Source organism: Lissotriton helveticus, chromosome 6 (genome assembly GCF_964261635.1).
Source record: "Lissotriton helveticus chromosome 6, aLisHel1.1, whole genome shotgun sequence".
Lineage (NCBI taxonomy): Eukaryota > Metazoa > Chordata > Amphibia > Caudata > Salamandridae > Lissotriton > Lissotriton helveticus.
In genome coordinates this window covers 514,067,389-514,085,089 of record NC_136067.1, presented here as the reverse complement: position 1 = coordinate 514,085,089, position 17,701 = coordinate 514,067,389, and positions in this window count along the sequence as shown.

Here is a 17,701-nt window from a genome sequence, read left to right as displayed (position 1 = left end):
TGTTGGGTTTGTTGATGTCTTTCCTGTTATATAACCCTTTAATCTCCATTTCCACAATATGTTCAAAAATTTCTACCTTTTTGTCTAGTTGGTTCAAATTGGGCAAGAAGGTTGACTTGGGTTTTAATCCTGTTACACTATCAGGAGGAATGTAGTTTCTATTCTCAAAGAATTTATTGAGTCTAATCTTTCTAAAAAAGTTTTTTAAATCGCTCTCTAAATTAAAAAGTGGATAATAACTTGTTGGTGCAAAACTAAATCCTTTTTGTAAGACTTCCTCCTCTGTGTTAGTCAATACTCTACTTGAAAGATTGATTATCGGTAGTCCTTTTACCTCCAGTACTGTTTGCTCCTTGTGGCTATGTATTCTTTTGTACTGTTCTGAGGTGGATGGTTGCGGGGGGGATCTTGGCGATTGAACCCTCTGTGGTTCCTCTGGCCTCGGAATGGGCGTCTTCCTAAAAAAGGCTCCCTATCGAAATTGCGGCCAGATCTGTTTTCCTGTACTCTCTCGGGTTCCTCCTCGCTCCCTGATCCGGATGTTTCAGAGAATGTTATTCTCCTATTGTCACCTCCTCTTGAGTATACGGGTCTTTGTAGGTACGGTCTCTCATTCCCTGTGTCATTTTTATTTGTGTAGTAGTCCTTGTTAGGACTACTACACAAATAAAAATGACCGTACCTACAAAGACCCGTATACTCAAGAGGAGGTGACAATAGGAGAATTTAGAGAGCGATTTAAAAAACTTTTTTAGAAAGATTAGACTCAATAAATTCTTTGAGAATAGAAACTACATTCCTCCTGATAGTGTAACAGGATTAAAACCCAAGTCAACCTTCTTGCCCAATTTGAACCAACTAGACAAAAAGGTAGAAATTTTTGAACATATTGTGGAAATGGAGATTAAAGGGTTATATAACAGGAAAGACATCAACAAACCCAACAATAATTTAACACAAGCACAAAGGACAGCTCTCGCAAATTTACAAAACTGCGATGAGCTCACCATTAAGCCAGCAGACAAGGGGGGGGGAGTGGTAGTTTTCAATACAAGCCACTATGAAAAAAACATCAGAGCCCTCCTTTGTGTAGAGGAACATTATAAAAAAGCCAAACTCACGGACCTTAATACACTAAAACTGGAAGTAGCTGAACTGTTAAACAAAGGTAGAGAAGAAGGTCACATTAGTGACAATGAATATAAATTCCTCCTTAACAACCACCCAGTTATCCCGGCAATGTATGGTCTCCCCAAGATCCACAAACAATTAGAGAATCCACCTATGAGACCCATCATTAGCGGTATTGGATCACTATTAGAGCCCCTTAGTCGCTATGTGGATTTTTTCCTCCAGCCCATTGTTAAAAAGCAGAGATCTTATCTTAAAGATACCTCCCATGCAATAACAACTTTTGAAGGTAGAGGGTTCAATAAGGCTACCCAATTCATAGTAGTCTTAGACATAGAAGCCCTCTACACTAATATACCTCAAAACGACACCATCGAAGTAATAGCCTCCATTCTAGAAAGTGACGATCTTAAGGGAGGGAATGATCAATTCATAATGTCATGTATCTACCTAATCCTAAAAAAGAACTATTTTCTCTTTAAAGACGATCTATATCTCCAAATCAAGGGGACCAGCATGGGGGCTACCTGTGCCCCAAGTCTGGCGTGCTTATACGTGAGCAAATTTGAGGAGAAACATATATACAACGAGGTAGCGCCCTACTTTGAGAACATCACTTGCTGGCACCGTTACATAGATGATATCATCTTCATCTGGAACGGTGCCAGCAGTGATCTCTCAAACTTTTTAGAGTGGCTCAATATGGGTGACCCCAATCTTAAATTTACAGGACACCACAGTAACCAACAAGTAAATTTTCTGGACATCATCATTAAAGAAGAAGAGGGTTACCTTAAAGTAGAACTCTACACCAAGCCTACAGATAAGAACACCCTCCTTCTATACTCCAGTAACCACCCGAAATCTCAAAAAGATAATGTACCATTCGGGGAATTCCTGAGACTCCGCAGGAATTGTACCAATCTAGATGATTTTTATAAACATGCGGAAAATACCAAACAGAAATTGGAAAATAGAGGTTATCCTAAGAAACTGATTAAAAATGCACTGAAGCGGGCTCGCTTCTACAATCGTGAGAGCTTATTAGACCCACAAAGAAAATCAAACCAATCTGATCCCACACCGGACAGAATTGTTTTTGTCACACAATATTCCCATCTGAGTAATCGGATAAAGAATATTGTAAATAGAAATTGGAAAATCTTGAATCAGAACAGTGAAAACCAGCTCAATAAACCACTATTTTCATTTCGCCGCAACAAGACAATTAAAAACAGTCTTGTACACACCTACCCCACTGTGAAAGAAAAACAACTCACTTTGACAGGACAGATAGCAACAGGCAACTTTAAATGTGGAACCTGCTCCATCTGCCCCCATTGTATTGCAGGTAACAGTATAGTATACAATGGTAAGAACCTCCAACCTACTACCTTTAATAACTGTCGCAGTCAGAACGTAGTATACCTTCTCATGTGCCCATGTGACCTCGGTTATGTGGGTGAAACCGGAAGAGAACTACGTACCAGAGTGCTTGAACACAAATCTGCAATACGCACTTCTAAGATAAATGCACCTCTGACTGAACATTACAAGAAAATGAACCACTCATGTAATGATATTAGATGGTTCATATTGGAAAAGATCAGGAATAACAGAAGAGGGGGAGACTTGGACAGACAGAGAAAAATACGCGAACAATGGTACTTCTGTCATCTCAACACCATAGACAAGGGCCTCAATACCAGAGAGGATTGGGCCAAATGCCTATAAGTGACTGGATGCCCTATCAGAATCAACAACTTAGAGCTATAATATTGTGACATGTATCTTCTCCGTAATCTGGGACTGGGTACTGTAGCAGACATAGGATAGTGTATTGATGTTAAGTTTCCCGTACCTTTCTACCCTGGGAACTACCTGATGTTACATTATATATTGTGACACTTCCACTCCCCTCTCCCTCCCTTTTTCCCAAATACAGTTTCCACCTAATAGGCAAGACACATAATCTAACTTTAAACATGATTTCTGTTTAGAATCTTCTCTCGTAAAAAACTACCAAACTAAACAACAGACCCAAACGGATTAGATATGCTCTTGTGTTTGTTGACGATCAGGGAACCCTTATCAGACATAAATACCACTAACCAATAATCGCGAGTGAAATCCTATCACTTCCGCCCACATGCGCTCATACACGAAATAATTAGTACAAAAGATTTCTAACCCGACTACCGATGAAATTTATCGCGGAGGCAGGGCATGATTATTACCGTATAGCGAGGACCAGAGTGTAAGCTTCTCTAACCTAAAATATAGATATCCCCATTGGTAACCCGCGGGACCAATTGAGTCGCATGTTCGACTAACACAGTATGCAAAATACCCTGGCTTCAGGGTCAGCAGGTCTGATTGGATGTTAAACCTACATGCAACGAACCAATCAGAGTGCACTGCTCCGCATTTTAGTTTGGTCTGCTGCGAGCAAGATTCTATTCTTACCGGAAACCCCGAAGCAGCGTGATTTATCCGCTCACACAGGTAAGCTCGCCTTTAGTCCAACTTACGCAATAAGGCAGAGAAATAGAAAAACTTTCGCTCTCCTATTTAGGAGACTAAGGCTACGTCCCAACTAATCTTTTTTATAATCAACTCTCTTATACTCAGCAGGATCAGGAGAGATTACTTCTCCTTCCGAGGCCACTGCCCAGCCGCCAGAAACTCATACTAAAATATCTATTCGACTGCGGTAAAAAGGAGCAGCAGCCTTAAAACATTTTTAAATCTTCTTAATGAAAACGAACTCTACCTCTCAGATAGGTACGTGTTTAAACTAAATGTGTTCTAACTAAAAGACAAATTTTTCAATAGCAATATCAGGCTGAATAAGTCCTAACCTAGGGTCCACATGTGTTTTTTCGGTTTAGAGGGAACACCACCGACAGCGCTGAGAAGTACTTCAACTGTCATTCCATGTTGTGGTTTTTATAGAATTCACTACGACACCTCTAAACACAGGTATATCCACTATAATTGCGTTATAACCGATATAGAAATCAGTTAAGGGCGATGCCACTGTGTAGTTGAAAGGGCCCCTGATACATTTCCAGGTGTATAGTCACAGTCTATAGTTCAGGCTCTTAGACTTTATACAAAATCTAGACTTAACCATCACGGTCAGGTAATTACAGAAAATTACTCTTATACTAGATCATTTTTTCTGAACATACCTCTATCCTAGGTATCTCCCCTTTTTCGAGCCATCAGCCCCATAATGAGAGTATTTTTAGAGAAAGGGTTTAGTTATAACAGCAGACAGTTATCTACCTAGATAGCAACTGTTTCACCTGGCACCAAAGTGTTGATAATTCTATTTAGATCTATACTTGTTCTATAGGTTGAGTCCTGTATATATTTAGGGGAGACTTTATATAAAATCTAGACTTAACCATCACGGTCAGGTAATTACAGAAAATTACTCTTATACTAAATCATAATTTTTTCTGAACATACCTCTATCCTAGGTATCTCCCCTTTTTCGAGCCATCAGCCCCATAATGAGAGTATTCTTAGAGAAAGGGTTTAGTTATAACAGCAGACAGTTATCTACCTAGATAGCAACTGTTTCACCTGGCACCAAAGTGTTGATAATTCCATTTAGGTCTAGTCTTGTTCTATAGGTTGAGTCCTGTATATATTTAGGGGTGTAGCACATACAGGTAGTGCAGACAGGATTACAATAATATCACGTAGGTTATGTTAAATGCATTTCATGATACATGACTATTTTTAAAAAATAGGATATGTGTATATTTAGGACCCTTTTCTAGGATTGTATTTTATAATGATGCATCTGTATATAATTAATGAAATAAACTTAACAGTAATTGTATGTACATCTATTATAGGACAATTGCAAAGCCTCAAAACAAGACAGACACCGAACTTGTAGTCTTGAAAAAGGTGGAAGAGAAATACGTTATATCCACCGAAACGCGTCGACGCCCAAAATCTAGTACAATTCAAACCTTCACCTCCTTTGTTGATTTTCAAGTTTCAGTTTACAAGACCAGGGAGAGTTTAAATCGAAGCATTGAATGTACACCTTGTATTTGACAATTTATATGTTCTGCAACTTTTGTCTGTCCGTTTGATTGTGCAGGTCACAAGAAATTGTCCAACTGTCTTATTAGTTCATGAATAATTTTAATTGTTTTTTATAAAATGTATGACGTACAACTGTAAATTTGTTCATATTTTTGTCATTTTAATAAATGTTTTTGTATCCTGGGAAGTTAAACGTTTTGTGCCTGTGATTCCATCAATGAATACTCTATAGCTAGATCTTAGCTAGATCCAGTATAAGGTTCAAGGGAATGGTCTCATCTTTTCAGGTTTAACACCCTATTTCCCTTGTCTATTCCAAGGGGTCCCTCTCTCTCTTTTTCACATGATTTGTAATACACCCGTGCAGAAAGCACACTATGCAGTCTTCAATCTCAATAAGTAAGGAATATATAGCTTACCTGTTCCCGCCACCACCGTGCGAACCCCCACAGGACCGTCAGCCGGCTCTTGCACCGCCTCCTCCCCAGAGTCCTCCGAGTCCTCGCCCAACACCGCCACCTCCGCGCTGGCCCCGTCACCAGATGTTACACCTACAAAGTACATTTAAGAATGTTAGAATACACCACTCACTACTATATAATATTTGGTCTAGGAGAAATGTTAAAAAAACAGAATACAATGTAATAATTTGTGACTGTCTACTCTAAAGTAAAAATATCCCTTTTTCCAGGGAAGGCTGTTGTCTTGCTGCACTTTTATGCACAACTGATGAATGCTTGCTTTTTATTTTTAACACGCACCACTTTTTCTCCTAACAGACAGAAGCTTGACTCCTAAGAACACGACCAGGATCAAGTTCAAACCAGGTGAGAGCTCGGCTCGACCACAAGAAATGTGTCCAATTAATTGTCAGCACTAAGCACTTTTCCGTTTTCAGTTAAATAGTTTTATGACAAAGTAGATTTTAATAAATGTGTTTACTTTTAATAAAGCTTTTAAACTGAAATAGACTCTGTGGTTTTTGGTCCTCCAGACTAGAGTGGATGAGCTAAAGGTTTTGGAATTTTTGAAAGCATGAGTGCCTCTGACACTTCTTGACTGTGCTGTGACTCCTTACTCTCTTGTCCTACGTACGATAATCTAGAGATCATTGGGGATCAATCATCGGTGACTTCGGGAGCTGAATGACTCTGCCACACTATCTAGTCAGTAAGGAGACAGTGCATAGAGCTATTGCTGAATAGAATGGGAGTCCAATGGAATTGCCAAATGTCCAATCTTAGTTAGCTACACAGACAGACTAATAAGAATAATCTACTAATACCACAGGGAGTCATATTCGAGCCAGGATAAGAATTTATATCCAGTCTACAAGAAGATCAAAGACGATTTAGAAATAATCGAATGAGGAACGCTAGGAAAAAATAGGTACTCTTTATTACAATTAAAACTTACTGGGGCCAGCAAAGGAGCCCTCGCCTGCCCGATCCTGGCCTGCATCCTGAACAGCACCCTCCTCCTCCTGTGTCCTCTTGCCCTTGGGGGGAGCTGATGTACAACATGAAAGAAAGAAAGACCAGAAAACATGGATGAGATTTGTCAACCAAATCAACCATTTCAAAAGAACAATAACAACATTTTTTGGAGAAATAGCAAATAGATAGACAACTATTCCACGGGATCTATCTCATGTGGTATACTACGTTATTCGTATTGCCTGATTTGCGGACCGTTGACTTAGAAAGTTCCTATGTAACTCAATAAACAGACTACTAAAGAGGTTTGCCTAGGCCTGGCACTGCAGGCAGCAGTCCGCAGCACCCGAAGTGACAGACAAAGTCCATCCTGCTTGCAGATCAGTGAATACTCAAACTATCAATCCACCCACCACCACCACTATTTCTTCTTATAGCCATGTGTCTAAAGGAAGGACTGGACTTCAGTCTGTTGGGGCTGATTTAGAAGTCCCTTGCGGCTCATTTTCCTCCATTGTTGCGTGACTTTTGTGACGCAGCGGCAGAACAAAAGACTCGCCATGGTGTTGGTGCGGCGTATATATTAAAAAAAAAAATATGGACGATGCATCACGTTGTAAAGCCCTGCGCCATCAGGGGGCGTTCCGGCGCAAGGGAGGGCGTACCTGCGCAGGGACGAATCCTAAAAGTGGCTGAGGGAAATCTACAAGATGTCAATCAGTCACTTTTAAGACAATGATGCATGAGTCAAACCCTGCGCGCTTGAAGCCGACGTACGGCTTGATGCAGCATTGGGGAGATAGGGTACCCCAGAGCATTGCTGGAGCTGCGCCATCGTTGGCACGCAACTCCAGCAATGCGCCGCCTTTACGGCACCGATGCGTAAGGCTTCTGTGACGTTTTGGGCCAATGGGTGGTGGTGGCATGGCACACAATTACTGCCGCATCCCTGCTACTTTGCAGGGATGCGCCGGTAATTGAAAATATGACCCTTAGTGTCTAGCATTACGCAGTTCTTATCTTTACACTACACTCATACATAATTTCTCAGGCCAATGAAATGAACACAATTTACAAAACAAATAAGCATAGTAGCAAGCAAGGCTACTGAGAAGGAGAGCAGTGCACCTGAAATGCATAGAAGATTTTGAAATATAATTTACCTACAATGTAATCGGCAGCATTATTGCTCTTGGTAAAGAACAAAGATTTGCAAATAACAGAGCCGGATAAAACAGAGTAGTGATGAATAGCTACTACTACTCACCAAGCCCGGGGACCTCTACGCCGAGCGCGTCCAGCAAGTCCCGTTCCCGGTCCATGACATCGGTCCAGCGGTGGGTGGCCTGGTTAAATGTGCGCCGGACCCCATTGAGCTTATACATGACCCGGCACACCTTCTCCCACCGCTTCCGGTGCTCCCGGATGCCATAGCCAGTTGCGATCTTGCCGCCTCCCAGGATCGTCTTGGGGAGGCGGCGCTGGACGTGGAAGATGAGCGCGGCCACCTCCTCCGCGCTGAAGATCTCCCGTGGCACCACTTGCTCCCCCCTCAAACGCCCGCACGGGAGCCGGGCACGGGGTGCGGGACCCTTCCCCTTCTCAGGGTGCTTCCCGGCTCCCTTTACCATGGTCTGGGCAGAAATAAACTTAAATGATAAAGAAGAAATAGAATAGTGAAGAAGAAAAGAAAAGAGTTTAAAAAAGTAGTTTAAAAGTAACTAAAAGTAGCAGAAAACACAAAAATATACAGCTAGAAAAATAGAGGGATAGATAATAAGTAAAATAGATTAAATAAACTTCAAACAAGCAAAGGAGGGCAGAGATTCAGAGAGGATACAGAAAGCATGCCCAGAACCATAGCAATGAATGAGAAACAAGATGGCCGCGCCCGTTCACGACCGCGTGGGTAAGTTCGCGCGAGATTTTCCTCGCGAGCACGCGCGAAATTGTACTAGCGAGCAGCACAGTTTGCGAGATTACACATAGCGGCCGGAAACGGAATTACGTCACGCAAACAAGATGGCCGCGCCCGTGTACGACCGCTAGGGTAACTTGGCAAATGTATAGCTACAAGCGCCTCACGAACACGCGCAAAAGCACGCGAACATACACGTCGCAAAAAAATTAGTGTATTCGCAAGCATTCGCGGCTTCCGAAATCGATCTCGCACGGATTCGCGCCCCAAAAAACGCGCGAAATTGCAGAAAAAACGATTTTTGCTAAACTGAAAGCAATGAGCAGGTGCAAAAGTTCAAACTTAACATTTGTAACATTCACTGTAGTGCTTCCTGAGGGGCCCCTCAAGAGTTTGCAACTATTCTATGACCCTGCTATGACCCAAACAGCAGGCTCATAGAATAGCTACAAGTAGACCATAAAGGTCCTGTGAAAAAAAAATTCACTGCAACAGAAAGCAATTTAGAGATAAGGAAGGAAGCAGGTGCCAGCCAGACTGGAACTTTCTAAATAACTGACACATTAATCAACCCCAAATTAATTCATGGCAGTTGAAGTAGGGGAGGTGTGCTTGCTTTTTTCACCCCCCATAAACTACAGTGATAAACAAACCTAATGGGTGGCAGTGAGGATGTACCAGAGGGTGGCATGGGTGTCCCAGAGGGTGGCAGTGGTGAAACAGAGGGTGCTGTGAACCTGTGAGATAAACCAGACGTAGAAACAACATAGTCGCGGCCGTTGCGTGCCGAAAAGTAAGTTTGCAATTGCGAAATTGTCCCAAAATCGGCGCGAACGCTCGCCAACACAAAAAACGGGAAAATCCGCAAATCCGCCAGAGTTCGCGTATCTTCGCGGATTGCGAATCCGTAAATCCGCAATTTCGCGTATGCGAGATCCGCTAGATCCGCCCATGCTTACACAGAAGTTGAGCACTGTATACAGCAATTTTGACATTTACAGAAGATTCAGCTTCTTATCTTGTTGGAGATGAAGTGAGGCCTGTCTTGCAACATGGTGCATCTTTTGCATCACTGCTGCATCAGTTTCCTGTGGCACGGGACTTTACAGCATGACACATCTGCCTAGATGCATCAAGTTGTAAATATGTTGCCACATAGCAAATCTTTTGCACCGCCGCTGCGTCACAAAAGTGACGCACAGTGGCGCAAAAGAGGCACAAGCCTATCATAAATCTGTCCCTAACATTTTAAATGATTGATTCAGGATGACGATAAGGTGTGCCCTATCCAGAGGTTTGTTTGAGGTGAGGCCTACTCAGGGTTGCAGATGAAATTTACGCTTGTTGAAGAGTACAGAGGAGATAATACATGTTCAGGCCTACCAATGAAGTGATTCAGAAAAGGGGGTGGTGATGAACAGAGTGTCTGAATTAAGCAGACCACTCTTACCCAGTCCAAAGATCAGGGCTTGATCCATCACCGTTATTTAGCTCACTGCCCCATCCCAGCTCAGAACCTGGCTATATGCAAATTAGTCTTTGCCTGGCCCAGTGCATCATGGGAACAGGGCAGACCAAACTACCAAGCCAATTCTTCACCAGAAAGGAGACAAGCTTCCGGGGACCGGTTTCTGCCATTTCAGGCGTTGTCGGCCCGGCTTGCTTGAATCCTGATGGAGCAGTGAGCAAGGGACCGGTAAGAGTGGTCTGCTTAATTCAGGCACCCTGTTCATCACCATCCCCTTTTCTGAATCATTTTGTCCACCATAAGCGTGGAAGGGTATACTCAGATGTGAGTCCCTTGCTCATTGCACCATCAGGATTCAAGCAAGCCGGGCCGACAACGCCTGAAATGGCAGAAACCGGTCCCCGGAAGCTTGTTTCCTTCCCAGTATAAGAATTGGCTTGGTAGTTTGGTTTGCCCTGTTCCCGTCATGCACTGGGACAGGAACAGACTAATTTGCATATAGCCAAGTTCTGAGCTGGGATGGTGCAGTGAGCTAAAAAACGGTGATGGATCAAGCCCTGATCTTTGGACTGGGTAAGAGTGGTCTGCTTAATTCAGGCACTCTGTTCATCACCACCCCCTTTTCTGAATCATCTACCAATGAAGTGAATCATGTCCACTTCACTCTTTAACAAAGGCCAGACCTCTTCTGTGTCCGTGGACAGGCCTAAACCTCATCTGCACAATGTCATTTGTAAAGTTAGGAAACACAGGTGATGTAATTGAAAAATGTGGAATTTCTTTTCCTCATTTCAGAATCACATAACCTGTGTTTCCTCAGCTTAGTTATCTCATTGAGCAGATTTAGTCTAGCATATCCAAGAGTACGCAGAGGATGAGGACTGTATCCAACAGAGCAATGTACATTACTCACCTCCTTTGACACTTACAGAAGCCTCAGTTTAATATTTCTCAGTTCAATATTTATTTACAGAAGCACACAAAATATGACCTTCTCATAAATGTGAAAAGCGTTTAAAAAAAAAAAAAAGATTTTCTGGTCATAATTTGAAAAACACAACACAGGTCCTATGTAGAAGCACATCCTATCAGTACTTAAATTAGCCAAGCACACATGGGGGCGTATTTACAAGAACCTTACACCACAGGGAATGGTCTTAAATTAAAATGGGAAAAATAACATCAGAGAGACTCAAAGGCCTTATAAATATGCCCCAAGCAACCTATGAAACTCTAGCACTACATATCAAGAAACCTAATTGATTTCAAAAATCGTTTTTAAACACATCATCTAAATCAATTATATACCTACATTCAAGGGGAAATGACTTAAAATGCTCTAAGACACATGAAAGCGTTTTTTAAGTCCCTTGCACCATTTTTGGGTCATTTTTAACATGGCTATGTGACTCAAAGAATCAAAATCTAAATTTGCCAAGCACAGATATGGGGGGGAATTTACAAGGACCTTGCACCACAGGGAAAGGTCTAAAATTAAAATGGGAAAAATAACATCAGAGAGACTCAAAGGCCTTATAAATATGCCCCAAGCAACCTATGAAACTCTAGCACTACATATCAAGAAACCTAATTGATTTCAAAAATCATTTTTAAACACATCATCTAAATCAATTATATACCTACATTCAAGGGGAAATGACTTAAAATGCCCTAAGACACATGAAAGCGTTTTTTTAAGGCCCTTGCACCATTTTTGGGTCACTTTTAACATGGCTATGTGACTCAAAGAATCAAAATCTAAATTTGCCAAGCACACATGGGGGCGTATTTACAAGGACCTTGCACCACAAGGAAATGTCTTAAAATAAAATGGTAAAAATTACATCAAATGAACTCAAAAGCCTTGTAAAAAATAACATCAGAGAGACTCAAAGGCCTTATAAATATGCCCCAAGCAACCTATGAAACTCTAGCACTACATATCAAGAAACCTAATTGATTTCAAAAATCGTTTTTAAACACATCATCTAAATCAATTATATACCTACATTCAAGGGGAAATGACTTAAAATGCCCTAAGACACATGAAATCGTTTTTTTAAGGCCCTTGCACCATTTTTGGGTCACTTTTAACATGGCTATGTGACTCAAAGAATCAAAATCTAAATTTGCCAAGCACACATGGGGGCGTATTTACAAGGACCTTGCACCACTAGGAAATATCTTAAAATAAAATGGGAAAAATTACATCAAATGAACTCAAAAGCCTTGTAAAAAATAACATCAGAGAGACTCAAAGGCCTTATAAATATGCCCTAAGCAACCTATAAAACTCTAGCACTACATATCAAGAAACCTAATTGATTTCAAAAATCGTTTTTAAACACATCATCTAAATCAATTATATACCTGCATTCAAGGGGAAATGACTTAAAATGCCCTAAGACACATGAAAGCGTTTTTTTAAGGCCCTTGCACCTTTTTTGGGTCACTTTTAACATGGCTATGTGACTCAAAGAATCAAAATCTAAATTTGCCAAGCACACATGGGGGCGTATTTACAAGGACCTTGCACCACTAGGAAATGTCTTAAAATAAAATGGGAAAAATTACATCAAATGAACTCAAAAGCCGTGTAAAAAATAACATCAGAGAGACTCAAAGGCCTTATAAATATGCCCTAAGCAACCTATAAAACTCTAGCACTACATATCAAGAAACCTAATTGATTTCAAAAATCGTTTTTAAACACATCATCTAAATCAATTATATACCTACATTCAAGGGGAAATGACTTAAAATGCACTAAGACAAATGAAAGCGTTTTTTTAAGGCCCTTGCACCTTTTTTGGGTCACTTTTAACATGGCTATGTGACTCAAAGAATCAAAATCTAAATTTGCCAAGCACACATGGGGGCGTATTTACAAGGACCTTGCACCACAAGGATATGTCTTAAAATAAAATGGGAAAAATTACATCAAATGAACTCAAAAGCCTTGTAAAAAATAACATCAGAGAGACTCAAAGGCCTTATAAATATGCCCTAAGCAACCTATAAAACTCTAGCACTACATATCAAGAAACCTAATTGATTTCAAAAATCGTTTTTAAACACATCATCTAAATCAATTATATACCTACATTCAAGGGGAAATGACTTAAAATGCCCTAAGACACATGAAAGCGTTTTTTTAAGGCCCTTGCACCTTTTTGGGTCACTTTTAACATGGCTATGTGACTCAAAGAATCAAAATCTAAATTTGCCAAGCACACATGGGGGCGTATTTACAAGGACCTTGCACCACAAGGAAATGTCTTAAAATAAAATGGGAAAAATTACATCAAATGAACTCAAAAACCTTGTAAATATGCCCCAATTAACATCAGAGAGACTCAAAGGCCTTATAAATATGCCCCAAGCAACCTATAAAACTCTACCAGTACATATCAAGAAACCTAATTGATTTCAAAAAACGTTTTTAAACACATATTGTAAAGCAATTATATTCCTACATTCATGGAGAAGTAAGTTAAAATGCCCTAAAACACATGAAAGCATTTTTGTAGGACCCTTGCACTATTTTTGCGCCACTTTTAACATGGCTATGTAACTCAAAGAAGCTAAAATCTATTTCTAAAACACTTGACACAAAGCAACATTTTAAATACACAACTTTCTTCATAATTTTCTCCTTAAAGCATACTATTCTCTATTTAAATTAAATGTATCTTTTCTCACCTTAGCAAATACTTTATGAGTTTCAAAACAGTCTCAGACACACACCAATTTGTCTTTAGCAGAGCAAAAGGTATGCAATCCAGAGTCTGCAAGCAACAATGCCACAGAAATGCTGTAATTCATCACACATATCTCTCATGTCACCCAATCAAAACTCTTCCCTCACTTTTTTCAAATCAACACCCTTCCCCCCTCTGCCCTTTCTGCCTTTTTTGCATAGCAACCACCTCCTGAAAGACCTCTCATGTTTGCAAGTTCACACAACAATGTTTCAATTGAACTCTGAACTCTCAGTACACCTGCGTATCCAGTGCAATCTTTCATAAAATGATTTTGTCTTCACCATTCAAATTACATCTTTCAAAGAACTCATCCATGCACCCTAACTTTCTGTTTTCAGCAATCAAAATCCACCAATCACTGCTACTGATTAATTACCACAGAAACTCTACAGTTTTTTTCATTATACACTCTTATTTTTTCAACTGCCATTTCATTGCCACACTTCATCAGACTGCAGCAGAACCTTCTCTCACCATGTTTTCTGTCTGGATTGTTGGACATAGTTATATCCACTGGGCTCAAAGGTTTGCTAATAACAGAAATTTACCTAACCTCAATTTACAAAATGTGGAAATTAAGTGGATTAGCCACAGAGGATTAAAATGTCACCAATTGATACCATTGGTGAAAACCTTTATGCATTTGCCAAAACCTGACCTGTTAATTGTGCACTGTGGAGGAAATGACTTGGGCACTTTGACTGGTGTAGGTCTGGAAATGTTTTTAAAAGACACCTTTGACCAATTGATGGCACTTTTTCCTCAAACTGCCTTGGTAGATTCAAATATATGCCAAAGACAGAAATGGAGGTGGTCGAACCAATTTTGTCCACAAATTGAGAAATCGAGGAAGCATGTACATAAGTCTGTTTCAGCTTACATGAGAGACCATGGAATGGGCTCCATGTACAACAATAACTTGCGTTACTACATGCAAGATATCTACAGAGGAGATGGAGTTCACTTCTCAGATGAGGGGAACAGAATTTTCATTCTGAATTTAAGACTGTGCATTGGTACCTACTTATAAGTACCTAAATCTACCATAAACCCAAAAGCTCTTCTCAGAGCTACCCTAACTATGATCACCATAAACACATTTTAAATGTAAATTTTTTTTACTAATTTTCACAATTTACGCTTCCTGGAGGGCTACCCGGTACGCGCACCGGACGCTAACCGCGCGAAATTTAAAAAACAAATTGTTTTTTTTCGCACATATGGACCTCCGCAGCCACCCTCAGAAAACCTAGGGGGTCAGGATACGTCTACCGTGCCCCCTTCTACCCATTCTGAACATTTTTTGCCCTCCATCTTGTATCTCAATTCTACCGTAATACGAAATGGAGGACTCCCGTAACGCTGCCGGTTCGCGTACCGGGGCGCGCACTGGGAAGCGCTCGCTCAAAAAAGGTAGGAAAGTAATTCACAGAAAAACCACTGGAGACACTTTCACCAAATATAGATTAGCTCATTCTACATACCAATCCCTACCATTTTCACAAATTTGATTGAAATTCCATTTAGCCATTTAGCCTGTAGACCTCTCTAAATACCCTGAGGTAAATTACTTCACAAAACACATCTGAAGTGTTGGAATTGACAACCAATTAAAATGTTACTTTCATTTTCTACTTTTTTTACCTGACATTTGATTGGTTATGTACCTGAATATATATAAAGAAAGAGAGAGAAACACAGCCATTTTGACTACTACTTCCTTAACTACATTGCAAAATCATTTTCACTCACAACTTAAACTTGTTTTTAAAAGGTAAGATGTTATTTTATAAATTTGAAAACATTTTCAGATAGTTATATACTATCCCTCTGTAAGAGTTAGACATTGAGAAAGGCTTGTTTATTATAATTATGGATTGATTTAGGTTTCTGTGGTATAATGAGAAATTTCCTAGTTATCACAAAGGAAAGTTTCAATTCTATTAAGGACGCGGAGGTGAGGATTTTGCTAGTCCTTTCTCCATTTATTGGACAGCAAGTTAGAAGTAATAAAAGAAAAAATATCAAACCATAGACTACCCTAACCAACATGGCAGCGGTAGTCATGGTAGCACATCAACCAATAAGAGTCCATGAAGCAGCATATAGGGATTCCCAGCCGGTAGTCCTTCCTCTTTCTTGGGTGCTGCCGTAGGAAAGAAGTCATCAACCACTAGTCCGCCTTTTGATCGGAACCTAGGGAAGAGAAACAATAATAATATCTTGTCCAGAACAATGTTGAACAAAGTCAAGAACATTGCAATGGAGTAAATGAAACAATTTGCAGTAATAAGAAAAGCATAATTGAACAGTAATCCAAAATGTACATTAAGACATAAGAAAAAAAGATACTTCCCTCAGACGAAGAAAAATCATCAGAATCTAGTCTTGGGAGGGAAGGCTCGATAAAGCCTGGGTGGGAAAATCCTCGCCTCCGCGTCCTTAATAGAATTGAAACTTTCCTTTGTGATAACTAGGAAATTTCTCATTCTATGTCAGGAAGCGGAGGCGAGGATTTTGCTAGTTCAAAGCTTACTCACCACCAGTGAAGCAGCCTCATGGATTGGTTTAAAATAAAACTTTTTGAAAGTTGAATCCGAAGACCAATCCGCAGCATTCATAATATCCTCCAAGCGTCCCCCTACCTGCACCGCCTTGGAAGCCATTGCACCTCTAGTGGAATGAGCCCCAAAGTCAGTGATATTAATGCCAGCTTCGGACATAATCCACCTGACCCATCTGGCAATGGTGGGGGAGGAAACTGCTTTAAACGGTTTTTTAACCGCAATAAGTAATTGCCTCTCGCCTGGAGGACGAAGTTCAAGAGTAACATCCTCATAAGTTTTTAAGCAACGAACAACACATAGTTTAGGTGAATCCGGGAATGCTGGATAAGATAGTGACCTGGTATTACATTTGGTTCTTCTTGAAACTGTAAACGTAACACCCTCCTGGGTAAAAACCCTGGCCGAGATATCTAGAGCACGAACATCCGAAGCTCGCTTACAAGAAATCAAGCAGAGAAGAATCACCAGTTTAGCAGAAAGTTCCATACGCGAAAGGTACTGATTATCTTGCCAAGACTTAAGAAAATTCAAAACCACATTAACATCCCATAACCCAGAATAACGGGGTTCCGGGGGACGTGAAAGGCGAATACCCTTGAGAAGTTTACAAACCCAAGGATGCTCACCCACCGGAGAGCCATCAACAAGAGCATGACCAGCAGAAATTGCCGACCTGAAGGAATTAATGGTGCTGTATGCCAATTTCTCTTGGAAAAGATCAGCGAGAAAGTTAATCACATCAGTGACAGAGGAGCCCATGGGATCCAGGTGTTTTGCCACACACCAATGAACCCATCTGTTCCACGCTGATCTATAACGCTTAGTAGTGTTGGGGGCCCAGGCTCCTCTAATGAGGAGCTCAGCATCTTTCGAAAGTGAGTCGCAAGACCAACGTCCCCTGAAATCCTCCAGGCCATGAGATGTAGATGGCCTTGGAGAACTAGAGGATGCGGGTGACCCAAAGGATCCGTCAGAATGTGATCGAACGACGGTAACCGAAGAGGACTGTCCCAAGACAGCTCCAGAAGAGAAGGAAACCAGCATTGAGCTTTCCAGATTGGAGTGATCAAAATCAGAGATGCTCTCTGTCTGCGGACCTGAGCTGCTACTCTCTGAATGAAAAGGAAAGGAGGGAATGCATAAGCTGGAAACTGGGACCAGTCCTGTAGGAAGGCATCCACTGCTTCCGCACCCGGATCCGGTTTCCAGCTGTAGAAACGGGGAAGTTGGGCGTTCCATCTGGACGCAAACAAGTCCATCACTGGCAGACCCCAAAGTTCCGAAATTCTCTGAAATATCGAAGGATCCAGCCTCCAATCGCTGGCATCCCGAAAATTTCTGGATTG